This window comes from Heterodontus francisci, chromosome 35 (genome assembly GCF_036365525.1).
Source record: "Heterodontus francisci isolate sHetFra1 chromosome 35, sHetFra1.hap1, whole genome shotgun sequence".
NCBI lineage: Eukaryota > Metazoa > Chordata > Chondrichthyes > Heterodontiformes > Heterodontidae > Heterodontus > Heterodontus francisci.
This window is the reverse complement of record NC_090405.1, coordinates 18,457,460-18,483,486: the sequence shown is the minus strand read 5'-3', so window position 1 is coordinate 18,483,486 and position 26,027 is coordinate 18,457,460. Positions and strand designations below refer to the sequence as shown.

At 45.6% G+C, this 26,027-nt stretch overlaps 2 non-coding genes and 1 pseudogene across 2 annotated transcripts; all 3 read left to right on the top strand.

Moving 5' to 3' along the window:
- The first annotated feature begins 2,110 nt into the window (after positions 1-2,110).
- trnaf-gaa (transfer RNA phenylalanine (anticodon GAA)) lies at positions 2,111-2,183 on the top strand. Its single transcript has one exon. It is a non-coding gene; the product is annotated as a tRNA-Phe (tRNA).
- Positions 2,184-7,343: 5,160 nt separating this feature from the next.
- trnaf-gaa (transfer RNA phenylalanine (anticodon GAA)) lies at positions 7,344-7,416 on the top strand. Its single transcript has one exon. It is a non-coding gene; the product is annotated as a tRNA-Phe (tRNA).
- A 2,292-nt stretch (positions 7,417-9,708) lies between these two features.
- On the top strand, positions 9,709-9,817 carry LOC137350750 (U2 spliceosomal RNA; annotated as a pseudogene).
- Positions 9,818-26,027: the final 16,210 nt, after the last annotated feature.

The following is a 26,027-nucleotide window of genomic DNA, read 5'->3' as shown; positions in this document are numbered from 1 at the left end:
GTAGAGAAAAAGATTAGTGAAGACAAATGTGGGCCCCTTACAGTCAGAAACGGGGGAATTTATAATGGGGAACAAAGAAATGGCAGACCAATTAAATACATACTTTGGATCTGTCTTCACAAAGGAGGATACAAATTATCTCCCAGAAATGTTGGGGAACATAGGGTCTAGTGAGAAGGAGGAACTGTATGAAATCAGTATTAGTGGGGAATGTTTGGGAAATTGATGGGATTGAAGGCCGATAAATCCCCAAGGCCTGATAATCTGCATCCCAGAGTACTTAAGGAGGTGGCCCTTGAAATAGCAGATGCATTTCTGGTCTTTTTTCAAAATTCTGTAGACTCTGGAACAGTTCAAATGGATTGGACGGTAGTTAATGTAACTCCACTATTTAAAAAAAGAGGCAGAAAGAAAACAGCGAATTATATACCGGTTAGCCTGACATCAGTCGTGGGGAAAATGCTGAAGTCCATTATAAAAGATGTAATAGCAGAGTGCAATAATAACTCGTCTCCACTCCGAGTATTTCTAAATCCCACACATTCACCATAATGTGAACAATTATTTCCTGTTGTGTCTCTCTCAGATTTGTAAACTTCACTGTATTGGAGTGAGGTGACATCTACTGGCGGGAAGCAAGAACTGCAATGAAGCAGCAGAAACTCCACAGTCTGTCAGGGTTAAAGAAACATTGCAATGTGAGGATACAGCGAAGTGGTTTGATTGGGTAGATGGAGACATGATTCCACTTGTGGTGGTGTCTGAAGCAAAGGCCAGAAATACAAAATTGTCATTAATAAAAGAAATGAGGAATTCATGAAAAATGTAGTAACGTAGTGAATGGTTAGAATGTGGATAGAATAGAAAGTGAGATTGGATGGACAGAAGCAGTCTGAAAGGATGGCTGAAACAAAAGGTGAGTGCCCTGAAACGTTAACTGTGTTTCTCACAGCACAGATGCTGCCAGAGCTGCTGAACATTTCCAGCACTTTCTGTTTTTATTTCAGCATTTGCAGGATGTTGCTTTGATCTGAAAAAAAATGGATGATTGGCTGGGGGGTTCCAGTGAAATTCCACAGCAGCTAATAAAGCCTGACTTGTCAGTGGCTTGTTGGTCTAGGGGTATGATTCTCGCTTAGGGAGAATAGTTAATTAACATGCGAGAGATCCCGGGTTCAAGTCCCGAACGAGCCCTGGTCTGCTGGCATTTTTAGATTAAGGTTATCTATTGGTTTCAGCCTTGCAGAAGGTGGAATTGACTTCCATTCGGAGCTGGCTTGAGGACCAGACAACTGGATTCAAAGAGCTTGTCGACAAAATTGCAATTAACTAAATGTACAGATAGCCAAGTGGGAATATAAAGTTGTTGCTGTAATTGTGACCTGACTCCAAAAACAGCAGGACTGGGTTCTGGACTGGAATGGAATGGAATTCTTCAGTGTTTCTGTTGTTTGGCTTGCATTGACTCATCGATTTTCTTGTTTTTCACTTTGTCGATGCCTTTGAATAATTGTGGATCCTTCTTCAGGGTGTCTTCTTTCACCAGGTAGTTCTGACCTCTGATGATGTTGATTGTAATCAGCTTCAATTCGCTGATAGTTTTGGAAGTGAGCAGATTTCCTTTGCTTGAGTCTACAACATGGAACTCAGTCTGACATGTGGACCCATGGGAGGATTTGAATGCCATCCCTGCGTTGGAGTTGCATCCATCCAATAAGAGACCGAGTAGAAGTGACAGTTCTGTCAGTCGAATATGAGACTTTTAATGGCAGGGTTGTGAGTTTGAGTGCCATTCTGTTTTTCCCTTTTTTAAGGCTTCATGAGCAGAGAGTACAGGGAGTGTTTGAAATGAGCAAGTCTCGCTTTGATTCAGGACTCTTACCTCTCAGCAGCATCTCACGATGAAAGATTGAATTTGATCTCATTTCATTCTCAGCTCGGGGTCTGTGCGGCTCAGTGGCACTTCTGGCTGTCTCCCGCTTCACAATCCATCAGTACTGAGAAAGCAATGGGGAATATTACTCACATGTTGTGTTCTTTAATTTTTTGGAAAACTTGAATGTATGTATTTTCTTCCAAAACAAGGACACCAAGCCACTGTTAATGTAGGGCTGAAATAGCTCAGTTGGGAGAGCGTTAGACTGAAGATCTAAAGGTCCCTGGTTCAATCCCGGGTTTCAGCAATTTCGCTTCCTTATGCGTCCCTTGCCTTGGTTCTGATTTTCCAGTTGCACAATTTACTTTGAGATTATTTCCCAAGCACCAGTGGATTGAATTTGAGAAACAACACAGAGTCATTTACAACATAGAAGGTGGTCATTTGGCCTATCACGTCCATGCTGGCTCTCCCCGGAGCAATCTAGTCAGTTCCACTCACCAGCTCGATCCCTTTCCTCCTGCAAGTTTCTTTCCTTCAAGTATCCATCCAATTTCCTTTTCAAATCATTGATTGTCTCTACTTCCACCACACTCGTGGGCCAAGACATTACCACCCACAACATAAAAAAATCCACCTCATCAAGGATGGGAAATACTTACATCTTCTATATTTGCTTATTCTCTATTTCTATGAGAATAGACTGGCAGTCAACATGAAAGGAAACCCAAAAATCTTCGAGCAGCATGTAAATGATAAGTGGGTAGTAAGAGGTTGAGTCGGGCCTATTAGAGACAAAAAGGATAATATAAGCTTAGAGGTGCAGGGCAATGTTAATCTACTTAATGAGTACTTTGCATCAGTGATCACTGAGGAAGTGGAATTTGACAAAATATCAGTCGAAGTGAAGAAAGTAGAGTCAATGGAGAGAGTACAAATTAGGAGAGGGAGGTACTAAAAAGGCTGGCTGTGCTTCGGGAAGATAAATCACCTGGTCCGGATGGCTCACATCCCAGGTTGCGAAAGGAAATGCGGATGCAGATAACGGAAGGGCTTGCTATAATCTTCCAATCTTCCCTGGATACGGGGGAGGTGCCAGAGGATTAAACAGTGGCAAATGCGACACCCTTATTCAAGAAAGGGTGTAAGGACAGTCTGGGTAACTACAGGCTAGTTAGATTAACAGCAGCGGTGGGTCAGGTTTTAGAAAGAATAATCAGGGTAAAAAATCAACAGTCACTTGGAGAGGTTCGAGTTAATTAAGGAGAGTGAGCATGGATTTATAAATGGGAGTTCATGCTTGACTAATCTAACTGCATTTTTTGATGAACTAACAGAGCAGCTTGATGAAGGGAATGCAGTGGATGTTGTTTATATGGATTTTAAGGAAGCGTTTGACAAGGTACCACATAAAAGGGCGGTTAACAAAATTGAGGTTCGTGGTATAGGAGGGTCAGTGTCCAATTGGATAGAAAATTGGTTTAAGGACAGAAAACAGCGAGTCTTATTAAATGGTTCTTTGTCAGACTGGAGGATAGTCGACAGTGGTGTTCCCCAAGGGTCAGTGCTAGAAGCACTGTTTTTTTTGCTCAAGGTAAGTGACTTGGATCTTGGAATACAGAGTAGAATCTCAAAATATGCCGATGACACCAAACCTGGAGGAGCGGCAAACAGTGAAGATGATATGAACTGCCTGCAACAGGACAGTGATAGGCTAGCAGAATGGGCAGACAGGTGGCAGATGGAATTTAATAGTGACAAGTGTGAGGTGATGTATTTTGGCATAAGGAATAGGGAGAGGCAATATATACTTAATGGCACAGTTCTAAAGAGTGTTCTGGAATAGAGGGACTTGGGGTTCATGTGCATCAATCTTTGAAGGAGGCAAGTCATATTGCGAGAGTGGTTCGCAAAGCATATGGGATCTTGGGCTTTATAAACAGAGGCATTGAGTACAAAAGCAGGGAAGTTATGCTGAACCATTATAAAACTCTGGTTAGGCCCCAATTGGAGTGTTGCTTCCAGTTCTGCTCAGCAGACTTTAGAAAGAATGTGAGGGTCCTTGAGAGGACGCAGAGGCGATTTACCAGAATGGATCCAGGGATGGGGGATTTTAGTTACAAGGTTAGGTTGGAAAAGCTAGGATTATTCTGCCTTTCTCAAAGGAGATTGAGTGGAGAATTGATAGAGGTGTATAACACCTCTAGAGAACAGGCCATCCTGGACTGGGTATTGTGTAATGAGAAAGGATTAGTTAACAATCTTGTTGTGTGGGGTCCCTTGGGGAAGTGCGCCCATAATATGATAAAATTCTTCATTAAGATGGAGAGTGAGAGAGTTGATTCCGAGACTCGGGTCCTGAATCTAAACAAAGAAAACTATGAAGGTATGAGGCGGGAGTTGGCTATGATAGATTGGGGAACGTTACTTAAAGGGTTGACAGTGGATAGGCAATGGCTAGCATTTAAAGAGCGCATGGATGAATTACAACAATTGTTCATTCCTGTCTGTGCAAAAGTAAAACAGGAAGGGTGGCTCAACTGTGGCTTACAAAAGAAATTAAGGGAAGTATTAGATCCAAGGAGGAGAAATATAAAATGGCCAGAACAAGCAGCAAACCTGAAGATTGTGAGCAGTTTGGAATTTAGCAGAGGAGGACAAAAGGATTGATTAAGAAGGGGGAAATAGAGTATGAGAGTAAGCTAGCAGAGAACATAAAAACTTACTGTAAAAGCTTCTATAGATATGTGTAGAGAAAAAGATTAGTGAAGACAAATGTGGGCCCCTTACAGTCAGAAACGGGGGAATTTATAATGGGGAACAAAGAAATGGCAGACCAATTAAATACATACTTTGGATCTGTCTTCACAAAGGAGGATACAAATTATCTCCCAGAAATGTTGGGGAACATAGGGTCTAGTGAGAAGGAGGAACTGTATGAAATCAGTATTAGCAGGGAATGTTTGGGAAATTGATGGGATTGAAGGCCGATAAATCCCCAGGGCCTGATAATCTACATCCCAGAGTACTTAAGGAAGTGGCCCTTGAAATAGCAGATGCATTTCTGGTCTTTTTTCAAAATTCTATCGACTCTGGAACAGTTCCAATGGATTGGACGGTAGTTAATGTAACTCCACGTTTTAAAAAAAGAGGCAGAAAGAAAACAGCGAATTATATACCGGTTAGCGAGGCCTGGACAACGTATGCCAGCCAAGAGCGACGTCTCAATTCATTCCATCTTCGCTGCCTTCGGAGAATACTTGGCATCAGGTGGCAGGAATATATCTCCAACACAGAAGTCCTTGAAGCTGCCAACACCCCCACCTTATACACACTACTGAGTCAGCGGCGCTTGAGATGGCTTGGCCATGTGAGCCGCATGGAAGATGGCAGGATCCCCAAAGTCACATTGTACAGCGAGCTCGCCACTGGTATCAGACCCACCGGCCGTCCATGTCTCCGCTATAAAGACGTCTGCAAACGCGACATGAAATCGTGTGACATTGATCACAACTCGTGGGAGTCAGTTGCCAGCATTCGCCAGAGCTGGCGGGCAGCCATAAAGACAGGGCTAAATTGTGGCGAGTCGAAGAGACTTAGTAGTTGGCAGGAAAAAAGACAGAGGCGCAAGGGGAGAGCCAACTGTGCAACAGCCCCGACAAACAAATTTCTCTGCAGCACCTGTGGAAGAGCCTGTCACTCCAGAATTGGCCTTTATAGCCACTCCAGGCGCTGCTTCACAAACCACTGACCACCTCCAGGCGCGTATCCATTGTCTCTCGAGATAAGGAGGCCCAAAAAAAGCCTGACATCAGTCGTGGGGAAAATGCTGGAGTCCATTATAAAAGATGTTATAGCAGAGTGCAATAATAACTCGTCTCCACTCCTAGTATTTCGAAATCCCACACATTCACTATAATGTGAACAATTATTTCCTGTTGTGTCTCTCTCAGATTTGTAAACTTCACTGTATTGGAGTGAGGTGACATCTACTGGCGGGAAGCAAGAACTGCAATCAAGCAGCAGAAACTCCACAGTCTGTCAGGGTTAAAGAAACATTGCAATGTGAGGAAACAGCGAAGTGGTTTGATTGGGTAGATGGAGACATGATTCCACTTGTAGTGGTGTCTGAAGCAAAGGCCAGAAATACAAAATTGTCATTAATAAAAGAAATGAGGAATTCATGAAAAATGTAGTAACGTAGTGAATGGTTAGAATGTGGATAGAATAGAAAGTGAGATTGGATGGACAGAAGCAGTCTGAAAGGATGGCTTAAACAAAAGGTGAGTGCCTTGAAATGTTAACTGTGTTTCTCACAGCACAGATGCTGCCAGAGCTGCTGAACATTTCCAGCACTTTCTGTTTTTATTTCAGCATTTGCAGGATGTTGCTTTGATCTGAAAAAAAATGGATGATTGGCTGGGGGGTTCCAGTGAAATTCCACAGCAGCTAATAAAGGCTGACTTGTCAGTGGCTCGTTGGTCTAGGGGCATGATTCTCGCTTAGGGAGTATGGTTAATTAACATGTGAGAGATCCCGGGTTCAAGTCCCGAACGAGCCCTGGTCTGCTGGCATTTTTAGATTGAGGTTGTCTATTGGTTTCAGCTTTGCAGTCGGTGGAATTGACTTCCATACGGAGCTGGCTTGAGGACCAGACAACTGGATTCAAAGAGCTTGTCGACAAAATTGTAATTAACTAAATGTGCAGATCGCCAAGTGGGAATATAAAGTTGTTGCTGTAATTGTGACCTGACTCCAAAAACAACAGGACTGGGTTCTGGACTGGAATTCTTCAGTGTTTCTGTTGTTTGGCTTGCATTGACTCATCGATTTTCTTGTTTTTCACTTTGTCGATGCCTTTGAATAATTGTGGATCCTTCTTCAGGGTGTCTTCTTTCACCAGGTAGTTCTGACCTCTGATGATGTTGATTGTAATCAGCTTCAATTCGCTGATAGTTTTGGAAGTGAGCAGATTTCCTTTGCTTGAGTCTACAACATGGAACTCAGTCTGACATGTGGACCCATGGGAGGATTTGAATGCCATCCCTGCGTTGGAGTTGCATCCATCCAATAAGAGACCGAGTAGAAGTGACAGTTCTGTCAGTCGAATATGAGACTTTTAATGGCAGGGTTGTGAGTTTGAGTGCCATTCTGTTTTTCCCTTTTTTAAGGCTTCATGAGCAGAGAGTACAGGGAGTGTTTGAAATGAGCAAGTCTCGCTTTGATTCAGGACTCTTACCTCTCAGCAGCATCTCACTATGAAAGATTGAATTTGATCTCATTTCATTCTCAGCTCGGGGTCTGTGCGGCTCAGTGGCACTTCTGGCTGTCTCCCGCTTCACAATCCATCAGTACTGAGAAAGCAATGGGGAATATTACTCACATGTTGTGTTCTTTAATTTTTTGGAAAACTTGAATGTATGTATTTTCTTCCAAAACAAGGACAACAAGCCACTGTTAATGTAGGGCTGAAATAGCTCAGTTGGGAGAGCGTTAAACTGAAGATCTAAAGGTTCCTGGTTCAATCCCGGGTTTCAGCAATTTTGCTTCCTGATGCGTCCCTTGCCTTGGTTCTGATTTTCCAGTTGCACAATTTACTTTGAAATTATTTACCAAGCACCAGTGGATTGAATTTGAGAAACAACACAGAGTCATTTACAGCATAGAAGGTGGTCGTTTGGCCTATCACGTCCATGCTGGCTCTCCCCGGAGCAATCTAGTCAGTTCCACTCACCAGCTCGATCCCTTTCCTCCTGCAAGTTTCTTTCCTTCAAGTATCCATCCAATTTCCTTTTCAAATCATTGATTGTCTCTGCTTCCACCACACTCGTGGGCCAAGACATTACCACCCACAACATAAGAAAGTTCCACCTCATCAAGGATGGGAAATACTTACATCTTCCATATTTGCTTATTCTCTATTTCTATGAGAATAGACTGGCAGTCAACATGAAAGGAAACCCAAAAATCTTCGAGCAGCATGTAAATGATAAGTGGGTAGTAAGAGGTTGAGTCGGGCCTATTAGGGACAAAAAGGATAATATAAGCTTAGAGGTGCAGGGCAATGTTAATCTACTTAATGAGTACTTTGTATCAGTGATCACTAAGGAAGTGGAATTTGACAAAATATCAGTCGAAGTGAAGGGAGTAGAGTCAATGGAGAGGGTACAAATTGAGAGAGGGAGGTACTAAAAAGGCTGGCTGTGCTTAGGGAAGATAAATCACCTGGTCTGGATGGCTGGCATCCCAGGTTGCGAAAGGAAATGCGGATGCAGCTAATGGAAGAGTTTGCCATAATCTTCCAATCTTCCCTGGATATGGGGGAGGTGCCAGGAGTAAACAGTGGCAAATGCGACGCCCTTATTCAAGAAAGGGTGTAAGGACAGTCCGGCTAACTACAGGCTAGTTAGATTAACAGCAGCGGTGGGTAAGGTTTTAGAAAGAATAATCAGGGTAAAAAATCAACAGTCACTTGGAGAGGTTTGAGTTAGTTAAGTAGAGTGAGCATGGATTTATAAATGGGAGTTCATGCTTGACTAATCTAACTGCATTTTTTGATGAACTAACAGAGCAGCTTGATGAAGGGAATGCAGTGGATGTTGTTTATATGGATTTTAAGGAAGCGTTTGACAAGGTACCACATAAAAGTGGGGTTTACAAAATTGAGGTTCGTGGTATAGGAGGGTCAGTGTCCAATTGGATAGAAAATTGGTTTAAGGACAGAAAACAGGGAGTCTTATGAAATGATTCTTTGTCAGACTGAAGGATAGTCGACAGTGGTGTTCCCCAAGGGTCAGTGCTAGAACCACTGCTTTTTTTGCTAAAGATAAATGACTTGGATCTTGGAATATTGAGTAGAATCTCAAAATATCCCGATGACAACAAACTTGGAGGAGTGGCAAACAGTGAGGATGATATGAACTGCCTGCAACAGGACAATGATAGGCTAGCAGAATGGGCAGACAGGTGGCAGATGGAATTTAATAGTGACAAGTGTGAGGTGATGTATTTTGGCATAAGGAATAGGGAGAGGCAATATTTACTTAATGGCACAGTTCTAAAGTGTGTGTTGGAATAGAGGGACTTGGGGTTCATGTGCATCAATCTTTGAAGGTGGCAAGACATATTGCGAGAGTGGTTAGCAAAGCATATGGGATCTTGGGCTTGAAAAAAAGAGGCATTGAGTACAAAGCAGGGAAGTTATGCTGAACCATTATAAAGCTCTGGTTAGGCCCCAGTTGGCGTGTTGCTTCCAGTTTTGCTTACCACACTTAAGAAAGAATGTGAGCGTCCTTGAGAGGATGCAGAGGAAATTCACCAGAATGGATCCAGGGATGGAGGATTTTAGTTACAAGGTTAGGTTGGAAAAGCTGGGGTTGTTCTACCTGCATCAAAGGAGAGTGAGGGGAGAATTGATAGATGTGTTTTCGGCGATGACAGTTTTAAATAAGTTGGCAAGGAAACATTGTTCCCGTTAACTATTGGTACAAGGACTAGGGGACACAGATTGAAGGTTTTGGGCAGGAGGTACAGGGGGAATGTGCGCAAGAACTTTTTTACACTGATTGGTGATGATCTGTAACTCGCTGCCCACGAGGGCGGTGGAAATGGAGACAATCGAGGATTACAAAAGGAATTTGAATGGGCACTTGAAGGAAATAATTTTACAGGGCTATGGGGATCGAGCAGACAAGTAATAACTCGTCTCCACTCCTAGTATTTCTAAATCCCACACATTCACTATAATGTGAACAATTCTTTCCTGTTGTGTCTCTCTCAGATTTGTAAACTTCACTGTATTGGAGTGAAGTGACATCTACTGGCAAGAAACAAGAACGTCTCGGCCTTTTGGCTAAGATCAAGTGTAGTATCTGTTCTTATCAGTGCTTATTTGATTGAGAAGAGACCATGATCATTGCCTTTTGATCCTGGGGAAGCTTTGAGTAAAATGGCTATAACCAATTTTCGAGTTTCGGGCCAGGGAGTGCGCAACACCGTTCGGGTGGTCGTGAAGGACAAGGAAGGAGATGCACCGGTCGATCGCACCTTCTTCATCAAGAAAATTCTCTTCGATTGCTGCGGATTTCAAGCGACGGACGTCTTCTGCCTGCAGGATTTCCCCAGCAGTGGATACTTCGACGTGACGTTCCGGAACGTGGCGGGATGCATCAAGTTCCTGAAGGCGTTCAAGGAGAAAGGGGACCGGGCTCCACTGTCGATCCTCACAGCGGAGCCGCTCTTCACGCTTCCGTCACAACGGGACCGGGTGGTGACGATTCACCTCTACAACCCCCATGTTCCGGTGGTGGATGTACTCACCTTTCTCGCCAGGTACGTCGAGGTGGCCGGCAGCAGCACTGATGTCAAGGACCCCATTGGGATCTGGACCAGCAAGCGGCAGGTCAAGGTGACCTTGAAGGTAGATCCCAGTGGAGCCATCATCCACCCTCCCTCCAGCTTCGCTATCGGGGGAAGTCGAGGCTTCTTGGTCTACGCTGGGCAGCCCAGAGTTTGCCGCACCTGTGGCAAATCTGGTCACATGGCAGCCAACTGCAGCACGGTTGTTTGCAAGAACTGCAAGGAGGAAGGCCATCAGACCAAGGACTGTAAGCAGACTAAGTGTTGCAACTTGTGCGGTGCGGCAGGCCATCTCTACAAGACCTGCCCCAAACGTTGTCTCAGCTATGCTCAGACGGCAAGGTCAGGCGAAGGTTCGACGAAGGCGTCCGCTGTTCGAAAGGAGACCAGCAACCTTCTCCGCAGTGAGGAACTTCAACCTGAGAAGGAAGGGGAGGCGGCTGAAACCAACGACCCAGCACCTACCCAGCGCCCGGAAACCCCTCCTCCACAGACAGAATCAATGGAGGAGGAGGCAGCAGATGGACAAACAGGTCAGTGGCAAGTGGTCCAGAGGAAAACCACAAAGAAAAAACATCCCAAAGCCACCACCCAAACCAGTGGCAAGAGGAGGCTCTCTTCTGAATCAGACTGCAACAACTCCTCTTCACTGGACGGGGAAATGCTGGAACGACAGCCCCTTCAAAAGAGGCGGCAGAACTCCGAGATGGATGATAAAGCATCCCAGCCCCCGGGCACTGGAAGCTGTGATGGGCCCTGCGTGCCCCAACCCCAATTCCCCACACGTAACGACGTGGCCAACGCATCTCAGCTCCGGGACACCGGGAGCAAAGACACGTCTGGCGCACCTGAGCTCCGGGAGACCGGGAGCTGTGATGTCTTCGAGGAGGAACAGATGGAAGCAGCTGAGGACAACCCAATCCTCTCTGCCTACAAGACCCCCCCGAAGTCACCCGAGCGGCACAAACCCTGCATGAAAAATCAGGAGGGGTTTCTGAGCCCAACCAACGTGAAACTGCTTGCGCATACGATGGGTATGCAGGAACATCCCGAAGGGGAAGGACTGGGACTAGCGAGGACAAATGGTATGGGAAGCAACAACTAATTTTTAGTAAAAAATGGGTGTAAGAATTGCTTCCATTAATGTGCGTAGCATTAAATCGACTACGCGATGTGTTTCAACCTTGGATTACCTTGCCAAGGTCAAAGCTGACCTACTGTTTCTGCAGGAGTGTGGAATACCACACCTCAGCACCTACAGGCAGTGGTCGCGATGGTGGTCCCACGGGCCATCGATCTGGTCGGGTGGTAATGACTGCCGTTCCTCCGGCCTGGGTATTCTGCTGCGGGGAGGTAACTTCACCATCTCCGAAGTTAAGGAGGTGGTGGGCGGCCGCCTCCTCGTAGCAGACGTGATGTACAACAACGCTCCGCTCCGGTTGATCAACGTGTACGCCCCGGTACAACGCAGCGAGCGGCTGACCGTCTTCCAGCAGCTCCCACTGCTGCTGGCGACGTCCAGGCCGGTCATCCTAGGCGGTGACTTCAACTGCATCATCGATGCGGCTGGACGATCCGGCAGTGACGACAGCAAACTGGACGCTACGTCCAGATTCCTCATAGAAACAGTTAAGGATGCCAAACTGCACGACGTCTTCAGCAAACCTGCAGACGGAGCGCAGCGCAGATACACATGGTCAAGATCGGACGGCTCTGCCCGTTCCAGGATTGACTTCCTGTTTGTGTCCCGTGCTGTCACGGTCGGATCCACCGACGTCAAGCCGGTGTTCTTCTCCGACCACTGCCTCTTACTGGCCGACTGTCACTTACAGGACGACCAGCGGGTTGGCAGAGGGACGTGGAAGCTCAATGCGACACTGCTGACCCCAGAGAACGTTGAGGAACTCAAAAGGGATTACAATGGTTGGAGGACCGTGAAACCCCTCTTTGAGTCTCCAGTTCACTGGTGGGAAGCGATTAAGGAGAACATCAAGAGGTTCTTCATCCACAAAGGTGTTCAGAAGGCGAGAGAGAGACAGAGGGAACTGTCCCGACTCCAGAAAATTATGCAAAATCTACTCCGGTTGCAGTCAATGGGGGTCGAGGTCAAGGAGGACCTCCAAGAGGTGAAGAGCCAGCAGGCCTCGCTCTTTGCCAAGGAGGCCTCCAAGATCATCTTCCGGTCCAGAGTCTGCTCCATCGAGCAGGATGAGACGTGCTCGCGTTACTTCTTCCAAAAGGTACACAGAGAGAGCTCTGTTATCAGCAGCCTGAAGGAAGAAGATGGCTCGGTAACGTCTTCGCAGTCCGACATACTAAGGATCAGCAAATCCTTTTATGCTGGGTTGTATGACGCGAAGCCCACAGACAGCAGAGCCTCCCAGTCCTTCCTGTCATCTATCACAGAGGTCTTAGATGACAGCAGGAGGGAGGGACTGGACAAGCCGCTAACTCTGGACGAGCTGACAAAGGCCGTCGAGTCTTTCGAGGCGAGTAAAACTCCCGGGAGCGACGGCTTACCAGTCGAGTTGTACTCGGCCCTGTGGGACTGGGTCGGCCCGGACCTGCTGGAAGTATACGAGAGTATGCTCCTGGCCGGTAGCATGTCAGAATCCATGAGAAAAGGCATCATCACCCTCATTTACAAGCAGAAGGGGGAGAGGGTAGAAATCAGAAATTGGCGGCCCATCTCACTGCTTAATGTTGATTACAAGATTCTGTCCAAAGTCATAGCCAGTCGAGTCAAGTCTGCTCTGGAGTTGGTGATTCACCCCGATCAGACCTGTACTGTACCCGGCAGGAAGATCTCTGATAGCCTCGCGCTACTCAGGGATACGATCGCCTACGTACGGGACAGGAGGGTGGACACCTGCCTCATCAGCCTGGACCAGGAGAAGGCTTTTGACAGGATATCGCACACCTACATGATGGACGTGCTTTCCAAAATGGGGTTTGGGGAGGGAATCTGCAATTGGATCCAACTGCTCTACACAAACATCAGTAGCGCAGTGTCAATCAACGGGTGGGAATCTGAAAGTTTCCCGATCAAATCTGGAGTCAGACAGGGCTGTCCTCTGTCCCCGGTCTTGTTTGTTTGCTGTATTGAACCCTTTGCTGAGTCTATTAGGAAGGATGCGAGCATAAGAGGGGTGACAATCCCAGGCAGCGGAGGCACTCAGGTCAAAACCTCCCTGTACATGGATGACGTGGCCGTCTTCTGCTCGGATCCGCTGTCTGTGCGCAGACTGATGAGCATCTGCGACCAGTTCGAACTGGCCTCGGGAGCCAAAGTTAACCACGGCAAGAGCGAGGCCATGTTCTTTGGGAACTGGGCTGACCGATCCTTTGTCCCCTTCACCGTCAGGTCAGATTACCTGAAGGTGCTGGGGATATGGTTCGGAAGGGCCGGGGCGTGCACCAAAACATGGGAGGAGCGAGTAGCCAAGGTACGACAAAAGTTGGGCATGTGGGGGCAGCGATCTCTCTCCATTGTGGGTAAGAACCTGGTCATCAGGTGCGAGGCGCTCACGTTGTTGCTCTACGTGGCGCAGGTCTGGCCCATACCCCACTCCTGCGCCGTGGCAGTCACCCGAGCCATTTTCCGCTTCGTCTGGGGATCTAAAATGGACCGGGTCCGGAGGGACACGATGTTCAAATCTCTGGACATGGGCGGGAAAAATGTACCCAATGTGGCCCTCATCCTGACGACCACCTTCGTGTGCGGCTGCATCAAGCTATGTGTAGATCCCCAGTACGCAAACTCCAAGTGTCACTACGTGCTGAGGTTCTATCTGTCCCCGGTGTTGCGAAGGATGGGCCTGGTCACATTGCCTCGGAACGCTCCGTGCAGTTGGGCGGCGCCGTACCACCTATCCTTCGTGGAGCAGTTTCTGCGGAAAAACACCTTTGACCACCGGTCCACCAGGCAGTGGTCTGCACGGAATGTCCTCAAGGCCCTACGGGAAAAGGAAACGGTGGATCCTGTCGGATGGTTCCCCGAGCAGACCGTCAAAGTCATTTGGCGGAATGCCTCATCACCAGAACTTTCAAACAAGCACCAAGACGTAGCTTGGCTGGTGGTGAGAAGGGCCCTCCCCGTCAGATCCTTCATGCACACCCGAAGTCTCGCCCCCTCCGCACAGTGCCCCCGCGTTGGCTGTGGTGGGGAAGAGACGGTCGCCCACCTCCTCCTGGAATGTGCCTTTGCAAAGCAGGTGTGGAAAGAGATGCAGTGCAAGGTTCATCCCAAGCAGCTCTGTAACACAGGAGTCTGTGCTCTACGGGCTGTTCCCAGGGACGCACACCGAGACAAACATCAACTGCTGCTGGAGGGCTATCAATTCGGTGAAAGACGCCCTTTGGTCTGCCCGAAACTTGCTGGTCTTCCAGCGCAAAGAGTTGTCCACCGCCGAATGTTGCAGACTGGCACATTCCAAGGTCCAGGACTACGTGCTGAGGGACGCACTAAAGCTTGGGGCAGCCGCAGCAAAGGCTCAATGGGGAAAGACCACAGTGTAAGGTTCCCCCCACCAAGCTGGACTGAGGGGCTGGAACCATGGGAAACCCCTTGAACTGTATCGTTAATATTCTCAATTGCTGTAAATGTAAAACTGTAATTGACATGACAATTGTGAAACGGAAGGGTTGGGAAGAAACTCATGAGAGTATTGAAGGAAACTGATCTCCCTTGCAATGTTGGTATTTTTTGGTGCTGTTTGGAAACTGTTTGGCAATGTAATTTTTACAGATTTTTATGAATAAAGTATATTTTGGAAAAAAAAAACAAGAACTGCCGTGATGAGATCAGCCATGATTGTATTGAATGGCAGAGCAGGCTCGAGTGGCTGACTTGCCGACTCCGGCTCCTCGTTCTTATGTTCATAGAATCATACAGCACAGAAGGAGGCCATTCGGCCCCATTGTGCCTCTGCTGACTCTCTGACAAAAAGATGCAATTAGTCCAACCCCCTGCCTATTTCCCCATAATCCTGGAGAACTTCACTTTGAAATATTTGTCCAATTCCTTTATGAAAGTTATAATTGAATCTGTTTCCACCACCCTGTCAGACAATTCATTCCAAATCCGAATCAGTTACTGGGTAAAAAGATCTCTCCTCACCTCCCCTTGACATTTTTGGCCAATTATTTTAAATCTGTGTCCTCTGGTTACTGACACCCAGGACAGGGGAAACAGTTTCTCCCTCTCTCCCCTATGAAAATCCTTCATGATTCTGAACATCTCTATTAAATCTTCCCTTAACCTTCTCTACTCTGAGGAGAACAATCCCAGCTTCACCAGCCTGTCCAGAGAACTGACACCCCTCATCTCTGGTATCATTCTAGTAAATCTCTTCTGAACTGTCTCAGAAGCCTTGATGTCCTTTCTAAAGCCTGGTGCCCAGAACTGGACACATTACTCGAGCTGAGATCGAGCCAGCGACGCCCACATCCCACGAACGAATAAAAAAACGCTCCCGAACCATTCCCCAATTCTTAAGCATTTATCGACGCTCCCTGCGCAGTCCCCAAATCTTATTCATTTAGAAACGCTCCCTGCCCAGTCTCCAACTCTTATTCAATTATAGACACTCCCTGCCCAGTCCCCAATTCTTATCCATTTACAGACGCTCCCTGACCAGTACCCAAATCTTATTCATTTAGAAACGCTCCCTGCCCAGTCTCCAACTCTTATTCAATTATAGACACTCCCTGCCCAGTCCCCAATACTTATCCATTTACAGACGCTCCCTGACCAGTACCCAAATCTTATTCATTTAGAGACCCTCCTGCCCAGTCCCCCAATTCTTATCCATTTACAGACGCTTCCTGACCAGTACCCAAATCTTATTCATTTAGAGACGCTCCCTGCCCAGTCCCCCAATTCTTATCCATTTGCAGACGCTCCCTGCCCAGTCCCCAATTCTTATCCATTTCGAGACGCCGTTTCGGGAAGCCTCACCGGGAAAAGCTTCACCACCGCCATCCGCAGGGATACAGATGGGATTGTTCCATCTTATTGTGGCCCTGAGGCCCTGCTCCGGCTGTGTGAGCCCGCAAAGTCTTCTCGCACTTTGTGAATATCCCGCTCCAACTCCGAACCCGCAGCTCCAGCTGCTGACAAAGCTCTCTACCGCGCCTGCGCGCCCCGCTCCTGTCACAGATAGGGCGGATTCTAGGCCGCTGAGCATTCTGGGTATCACACCTGTCATTAATGCTATTCTTTCAGCTGAAAGGTTTTATTACGTACATTTCATGACCTGGTATCGTCGTGAGTGTTTTCTTTTGCACCTGTCAGTGCCTGGGAGGATAGAGTCAGCTTCACTTTGTAGCCATGAGTTTCTGGTGTGAGAAAGTGGTGTTTAACTCAGTATATTTCAGTTTTTGGTCTGTGACTGTGGGTATTATTCAGTACCTGTTTGTTTCTGCTATTGCTCTGTGAGTTTCACCACATATCTTTCAACAACTTGTATGTGAGCATCAGCTTTTGTCTATATCTATCAGTTTCTGAGAAGTGAGAAAGGGTTTGATTCTATCCCTATCAGTTTCTGTTACATGCATGTATCTTTAATCTGCACCTCCTCTGAGTGTGTCTTCGTCTCTGTACTTGTAGGTGAATATGTGTTTTGCTTTGTATCTCTCAGTCTTTGAAGTGTGAGCCTGGGTTTGTACCTAATTTCCTTTGTACCTTGCAGTTGGGATATGAAAGAAAGATTTTTACACGTTACCTGCCAACTGCTGCTACGTGACTGTGGGTTTCACACTGTATCTGTCAATTTCTTGTCTGGTAATGTGAAGTTTACAGTGCACCTGTCAGTTTCTTGTATGTGAGTGTTGATTTCACTCTGAAAAGAATCATAGATCATAGAATAGTTACAGAACAAAAGGAAGCCATTCAGCTCATTGTGCTTGTGCTGCTTCTATGCACGAGCAACTCAGCTCATGCCACAGACTCATGTATTCCATGAAAACATGCAATTTTTCCACTTCAGATAATTATCTTATACCATTTTGAAAGCCATGGTTGAATCAGCCTCCATCACACTCTCAAGCAGTGCATATCAGATCTTAACCACTCGCTGTGCAAAAGAAGTTTTTCCTCATGTTGCTTTTGGTTCTTTTGCCATTCACCTTAAATCGGTGTCCTCAGGTTACAGAGCCATGAATAATATTCCCCATTGCTTTCTCAGCACTGATGGATTGTGAAGCAGGAGACAGCCAGAAGTCCCACTGAGCCGCACTGACCCCGAGCTGGGAATGAAATGAGATGAAGTTCAATCTTTCACAGCGAGATGCTGCAGAGAGATGAGTCCCGAATCAAAGTGAGACTTTCTCATACTTTTGCTGAATTTCATTTAAAACACTCCTTGTACTCTCTGCTAATGAAGCCTTAAAAAAGGGAAAAACAAAATGGCACTCACACTCACCACCCTGAAATTAAAAGTTTAATGTTTGACTGAATGAACTGTCACTTCTACTTATTGGATGGATGCAACTGTATTCTCCAACGCAGGGGTGGCATTCAAATCCTCCCATGGGTCCACATGTCAGACTGAGTTCCATGTTGTAGACTCAAGCAAAGGAAATCTGTTCAGTTCCAAAACTATCAGTGAGTTGAAGCTCATTACGATCATCATCATCAGAGGTCAGAACGACCTGGTGAAAGAAGACAATCTGAAGAAGGATCCACAATTATTCAAAGGCATCAACAAAGTGAAAAACAAGAAAATCGATGAGTCAATGCAAGCCAAACAACAGAAACACTGAAGAATTCCATTCCATTCCAGTCCAGTTGTTTTTGGAGTCAGGTCACAATTACTGCAACAACTTTATATTCCCACTTGGCTATCTGTACATTTAGTTAATCAAGCTCTTTGAATCCAGCTCTCTGGTCCTCAAGCAGGCTCCATATGGAAATCAATTCCGCCTTCTGCAAGGCTGAAACCAATCAATGACCTTAAACTAAAAATGCCAAAGAAGAAGGACTTGTCCAGGATTTGAACCCAAGATCTCTCACACATTAATTAATCACTCACCCTAAGCAAGGATCATACCCCTAGATCAACACGCCACTGATATCAGAACTTCCTTTTAGCTCCTGTGGAATTTCACTGGCAGCCAAAGCCGACCATCCATTTTTTTTTTCAGAGAAAAGCAACATCTTGCAAATTCTGAAATAAAAACAGAAAGTGTTGGAAATGTTCAGAAACTCTGGCAGCATCTGTGGAGAGAGAAACAGAGTTCAACCTTTCAGGGCGTTTACCTTTTGTTTGAGCCATCCTTTCACACTGCTTCTGTCCACCCAATCTCACTTTCTATTTTATCTAGATTCCACCCAATCACTACCTAAATACATTTATCATGAATTCCTCATATCTTTTAATAATGACAATTTTATATTTCTGGCCTTTGCTTTGGACTCCACCACAAGTGGAATCATGTCTCCATCAACCCAATCAAACCCATTCACTATTTCCTCACATTGCAATGTTTCTTTCACCCTGACAGATGATGGAATTTCTGCTGCTTGATTGCAGTTCTTGCTTCCTGCCAGTAGATGTCACCTCACTCCAGTACAGTGAAGGTGACAAATCTGAGAGCACACAACAAGAAGTAATTGTTCACGTTGTTCATTGTTCAGTGAACAGGTCCCTCTATTCCTGCACACTCTTTAGAACTGTGCCATTAAGTATATATTGCCTCTCCCTATTCCTTCTGCTAAAATGCATCACCTCACACTAGTCACTATTAAAATCCATCTGCACCTGTCTGCCCATTCTGCTAGCCTATCACTGTCTTGTTGCAGGTGGTTCATTTCATCCTCACTGTTTGCCACTTCTCCAAGTTTGGTGTTATCGGCATATTTTGAGATTCTACTCTATATTCCAAGATCCAAGTCATTTATCTGTCGCAAGTAAAAAGCAGTGGTTTCAGCAGTGACCCTTGGGGAACAGCACTGTCGACAACCTTCCAGTCTGAGAATGAATCATTTATTACGACTTGCTGTTTTCTGTCCTTAAGCCAATTTTCTATCCAATTGGACACTGACCCTCCTATTCCATGAACCTCAATGTTGTTAATCACCCTTTTATGTGTCGTTTCTTACAATCCATATAAACAACATCCACTGCATGCCCTTCATAAACCTTCTCTGTTAGTTCATCAAAAAATGCAGTTAGATTAGTCAAGCATGAACTCCCATGTATAAATCCATGCTCACTCTCCTTAATTAACTCAAACCTCTACAAGTGACTGTTGATTTTTTCCCTGATTGTTCTTTCTGAAACCTTACCCACCACTGCTGTTAATCTAACTGGCCTGTAGTTAGCCGGACTGTCCTTACACCCTTTCTTGAATAAGGGTGTCACATTTGCAACTGTTTAATCCTCTGACACCTTCCCCGTATCCAGGGAAGATTGGAAGATTATAGCAAGCCTTTCTGTTATCTGCATCCACATTTCCTTTCGCAATCTGGGATGAAAGCCATCCGGACCAGGTAATTTATCTTCCTGAAGCATAACCAGCCTTTTCAGTACCTCCCTCTCTCAATTTGTACCCTCTCCATTGCCTCTACACTCTCCACTTCTCCTGATATTTTGTCAAATTCCACTTCCTTAGTGATCATTGATACAAGGTACTTATTAAGTAGATTAACATTGCCCTGCAGCTCTAAGTATATATTACCCTCTTTGTCCCTAATGGGGCCCACTTCACCGCTGACTACCTGCTTATTACTTATATACTGCTTGAAGATTTTAGGGTTCCCTTTCATGTTGACTGCCATTCTATTCTCGTAGAGATAGGGAATAAGCTAAATATAGAAGATATAAATATTTCCCATCCTTGGGTGAGGTGGAATTTTTTTATGCTGTGAGTGGTAATGTCCTGACCCACGAGTGTGGTGGAAGTAGAGACAATCAATGATTTGAAAAGGAAATTGGATGGATACTTGAAGCAAAGGAACTTGCAGGAGGAAAGGGATCGAGCAGGTGAGTGGAACTGAGTAGCTGGCTCCGATAATTGCTGCAGTCACTGAGATCCCCCTTAATTTTGTACAAGTTGACAATGTTTGCATCACGCATGTTTTGAGCCCTTGTTGAGCTCGACTATGGAGGGCTCACTGTCCAGTTCCTCCATGACAGGGAAGTCTGGAATGGCACTGAGAGCTACTTCAATGACAATGTTCTCCGTTATGCAGAGTTCAAGATAATGCTCCACTCACCTTTCCATCTGCTTGTTAGGTTCAGTGATGATCACCCCTCTCTTTGTCTTCAAAAGGTGCTGATTTAGTTACTACTGGGCCCATTGCTTTCTTAGTTCCTTCATCCATCCCTCGAGCATCCCCGGATTCATCAGCAGAGTTTTAACCAGTATTGATTGGTGCAGTGCCGAGCAGTCTGCAGAGACTTGTTTCTGGCAGCTCTGAGAGCATTTAGATGTTGTTTGCTGGGGACTTGTTTGTAGTTCATGAGGGCTCTCCTCTTAGTTACAGTAACTGACTCCATTTCAGTCCAATAAGCCTCAAACTAGTCAGCATTCCTCCCATCTCTTTTCCTATACACAGTGAGTGCAGAGTTCTAGATGGTGGTGTGCAGATGATTCCACTTTGACACTGCACTGAGGCCTTGAGCATTGTTGTCTGAAAGAGCCTGATCGAGGATGTTGAGGAACTCCTGGGTCCTTTCTGGATCAGTGGTTCGGCAAGTGTTGATCAGAAGACGAGCTTTCATCATGGATGGATGAAGCTTCCTTGGCTGAAGCCTGACCTTGTTACACACCAGGGAGTGATCAGTGTCACAGTCAGTGCTGTGATAGCTGCGAGTGATGAGGACACTGCTGAGGGTGTTATGTCTGGTGAAGATAAGGTCCAGCTGGTGCCAATGGCATGATCTCGGATGTCTCCAGGACACCTTGTAGCACAGCTTGACCTGGAAGTAGCTGTTCATCACACAGAATCCATGGTGACAGCATAGCTCCAGCAACCTCTGTCCATTTTCGTTCATCTTGCCAATCCCCTGGTGCCCAATGCACATTGGCAAAGCTGTGTAGTCAGTACCCAAGCTTGTGTTGAAGTCTCCTAGAAGGTACAGTCCCTCAGTGCTGGGAATTCTACTGATGGCAGTGTCAAGTGTCACATAGAATTGATCCTTGACATCTGGGGTGGAGGTGAGTGTCGGGACATAGATGCACATGAGATTAACTGGGCCCACACTTGTTGACAAGTGAAGAGTAAGAAGTCTCTCTGAGTCTACTGTGGGTGGTTCACTCATCTCAAGTGGCGTGTATTTTACTGTGAAACCCACTCCATGCTCACGAGTTGCCTCTTGGGCTTTCTCCTACCAGAAGAAGGTGTAGTGTTTCTCTTTGAGGGATCCACTTTGAACGAGTCTAGTTTCTTGCAGCACAGCAATGTCCACATTGAGCATTGTGAGTTCCTTGTCGATCACAGCTGTCTTGTGTGTGTCATCAACCTGCAGAAGGTTGTCGGTAAGGCCAGGACACATGGTCCTCACATTCCAGCTTGTGATGCGAAGGACTGGTGTCTTCTTTGTTGAGTTTGTTTTTCTTGGTGCATTGATTATCGATCCGCCTGTTCAGAGATGACTCTCCAAGCTCCAAGCACCCATTGAAGGAAGCAGGTCGTGGCTTCACAGCACCTAACTGACTGGGGGCTGCCCAGCTTGGAGTGAATGGTAGCTATCCAATGAGACACTAAGAGCTCTCCCACTGTCCGAAGTAACCCCTGGCGCTCATACTCTACACCAATTGAATGAGAGCTCATGATCAGTAACTGTTTATTCCCGGGTTGTGCCCATGTTTAACCACGAAGCTGGAGTGTCCTCTCTGGGGCACAGGCCTGGGCAAACAGTATGGAGACCCTGAGTATCAGGACCCCCTCTCAGCATTGCTCGTATTGTCCAAAGGAAAGGAAAAACCAGTACTGTTTGTTACCAGTTCTGCTGTAGGAGTTGCTGGAAAACTACCTGATAAGTCACAGGTAACCGCCTCCAGGACTCCACTCCGGATTTACTGTCCAGGTTTACTGCCTCAGCCTTCTTATTTATTTATTTAGAGATACAGTACTGAAACAGGTCCTTCCAGCCCACCGAGTCTGTACCGACCATCAACCACCCATTTATACTAATCCTACATTCATCCCATATTCCGACCACATCCCCTCAATTCCCCTACCACCTACCTACACTAGGGGCAATTTACAATGGCCAATTTACCTATCAACCTGCAAGTCTTTTGGCTGTGGGAGGAAACCAGAGCACCCGGCAGAAACCCACGCAGTCACAGGGAGAACTTGTAAACTCTGCACAGGCAGTACCCAGAATCGAACGCGGGTCACGAGAGGTGTGAGGCTGCGGTGCTAACCACTGCGCCACTGTGTCTTCTCGAGACACCCCTTGAGAAGTGAGACTTTTTGCCCAGAGATGGGGCTCTGTTTCTTGGCATCAGGATGGAACCACACACCAGTGGGCCTGTATGACATGCACAAGGATATCACACACTGCCCCATCTCTGGTACAGATCAGAGTCAGACACTGAACAGATTGCAACCCACAAGGACATCACAACCTTCCCGCTCTCTGGGACAGGTCAGTGTGATACACCAAACAAACAGCACCCCACAGGGACCTCATAAATGCCACGTCCCTGTGACAGATCAAGGTCAGACACTGCAAATATTGCAACCACAGGAACATCACAAATTGCTCCATCCCTCGGACAGCTCGGGGTCTCACATTGAACATATTGCAACAACAAGGACATTACTGTATAACTCCCTCCATTCTGAAAAACAAGCATTCACCTTACTTTTTACCCTGCAGCCAATTTTGGATCCACACTGCCACTGCCTCTTTAATCCCATCTGCTTGAATTTTGTTAGCAAGTCATAGAGAGATGCAAAACTGAAACAGGCCCTACGGCCCACTGAGTCTGTGCTGACCAACCACCACCCATTTATAGTAATCCTACACCATAATCCCATATTCCCTACCACATCCCCACCATTCTCTTACCTACACTAGGGGCAATTTGCAACAGCCAATTTACCTATCAACCTGCAGTCTTTGCTTGTGGGAGGAAACCAGAGCACCCAGCAGAAACACACACAGTCACAGGGAGAACTTGCAAACTCTGCACAGGCAGTACCCAGAACTGAACCTGGGTTGCGAGAGCTGTGAGGTTGCAGTGCCAACCACTGTGCCATTGTGCTGCCCCAAGTCTAGTTTATGGTACCTTTTCAAACACAATTTTGATGTCCAGACACGTACCATCAACCTCACCACCCTCGTCAACTCTCTCTGAAACTTCATCAAAGAAATTAATTCATTAATTATTTCAGACACAATCTTCTGTTAACCAATCTGTACTGGCTGTCGTTTATTAGCCCATGTTCGACCAATTGACAGTTAATTTTCTCCTGGATAATTGTCTCTAAAAGTTTCCCCACCACCGACATTAGACTAATTGGTCTGTAGTTCCTGGGTTTATCTCTCTTTTTAAACAGGGCTGTAATATTCACAACCCTTGCAGACTTATCTTTTAATTCTGGAAAGTCTATTGCAGACAATCACTTTGGGAATGACTTTAACCAATTAAAGCAACAGGATACTTGATTAATAAGTCCAGAACTTTTATTGAGAGTAAAATAGTACTTAATAATTGAAAGTAAAATTATACTTAACAAACTTGGGGAATATAACTTTACAGCTCTGGGGACTGGTCGAGCTTGGTCTCAGAGTGTCACGGTCCTCTTTGTCCAGTCTAGATCCCTCATCAGGTGGAGAACTTGGTCGATGATCTGAGCCTTTACCCCTGAGATCTTCTAGTGTTCCTGCACACTGAAACCTTACAAGATCCCTACTTTTAACCCCTGGATGGCCATCACACCACCATGTAAAATAATAATTGGTCCTAGCTGTTGCTAGGTACATTTAATTAGTTCTGAATAATGTCTTCCACTAACAGCCACCTGTCCTCAGAATGTCAGACATGAGTACAATGGAGTGGTTTCACACTGTCTCCCAATCTGATCTGAAACAAGTTTCCTGTTCATTAAATCTAGACTCTTGAAGGTCACGATGTACCATACCATGGGTTTTATCAGGGGTCCGAGAAAGGTCCATTGTTTGAATAAATTTAGCTGAAACTGCCCTTTCCCACAAAGACACAGAAACTCACAGTAATTAGATTGAGCAAACTTTAAATGAAAACCCATTCTCTCTAAAATGTTTATTGATTCATTAATTATAACTCAATCAAGGTTCATTACTTTTACAATCATCTGTTTCAGGATGGGTAGCTACTCATTAATTATACAGGATATAAACATTAGTACTGAACACAAAATGGTTCCTTTGGTCATGTGTTAATTATAAAATGGCTTTCGTAACGTTGTTAGTTTTGACAATGGATACATTATAAAAATGGTCAAGTTAAACGAAGATCGAACTACCCAAGCTTACCTCCATCCTCCAGTCCTCTGGCATCATTCGCATATTCAAGGAGGATTGAAAGATTGTGGTTCGAGTCTCCGCTATTTCCACCCTTACTTCCCTCAGCAACCCAGGATGCAGCCCATCCAGACCGGGTGACCTTTCTACTGTGAGCACTGCTAACCTTGTAATTGTCTCCTCTTTATCTATTTTCATCCCCTCCAAATTCTCCACTTCCTCCTCCTTTACTGTGACATTTGCAGCATCCGTTTGTTTTGTGATGACAGATGAAATGTACTTAATTAGTACCTCAGCCACACCCTCTGCCTCCACAGGATCTCCTAATTGACCCACCCTTTCATTGACTGTCCATATGTTTGGTAAAAGACTTCAGTGTTCCCAGTTATGTGACCTGCTAATCTTTTCTCAAACATCTTGCTGATCTCTTTTCCTTTTTCAGCTCTGTACTTTCTGTATTCTGCTTATGAGTCCTCACATGATTTTTCAGTGAATGGTTTTTGAACTATTTTGTAAAAGGATTTAGTTTTGTAAATTTCTCCCTCGCTCCCCTCATGGTCAGGCAGAAAGTTTAACTGCTGTGTCTTCAAACAGCAACAGCTTTATTTGAAAAGCCATTGGGACAGGATTCCGGGTTTTAATCCAGTCACAAATCTGGTTCTGATGTCTTGTGGCTCCAGCTGTCACATGACCTGTCAGAGGATGACCTCATAATTGACCCAGTCATGGAGCTGTGGGTTGATGTTTAAATTGTTTCAAAATAATTTTCCAGAGGGACAATCAAAATGAATCGATATATAAAAGGTAGATTTTGTGAATTTGTGCTCCCAGTGGAAATTCCTGCAGAGTCTGCTGGTTTTCATATCTCCAATTCCCCACAGGAAGCTCTGAGCTCGGAGTCTGTATTCACTACATCAACATTATACAGAATCATTTCATGGGAGACCCCAGTGTGAATTGTAGACAGGTGGGTCAGTTTTAACTTTCAAAGTAACACAGAAGCAAAATACTGCAGATACTGGAAATCTGAATTAAAACCAGAAAATGCTGGAAATACTCAGCAGGTCTGGCAGCATCTGTGGAGAGAGAGACAGAGTTAACGTTTCAGATCTGTGACCTTTCATCAGAACTGGGCTGAAATTGTCTGAGTGACTGAGATTGTGGAATCAATTTCAGGGTCAAAGACATTGTACTTGGTAAGGATAGGAAGATGGAGATTATTAAGTATAGTGCAAAATTATAGATGCTTTTACATTATTTTAATCAAAATTGATTTAAACTTTGTGCTCATGAATCCTATCTTTTGATCACAATGACACTGATAACAA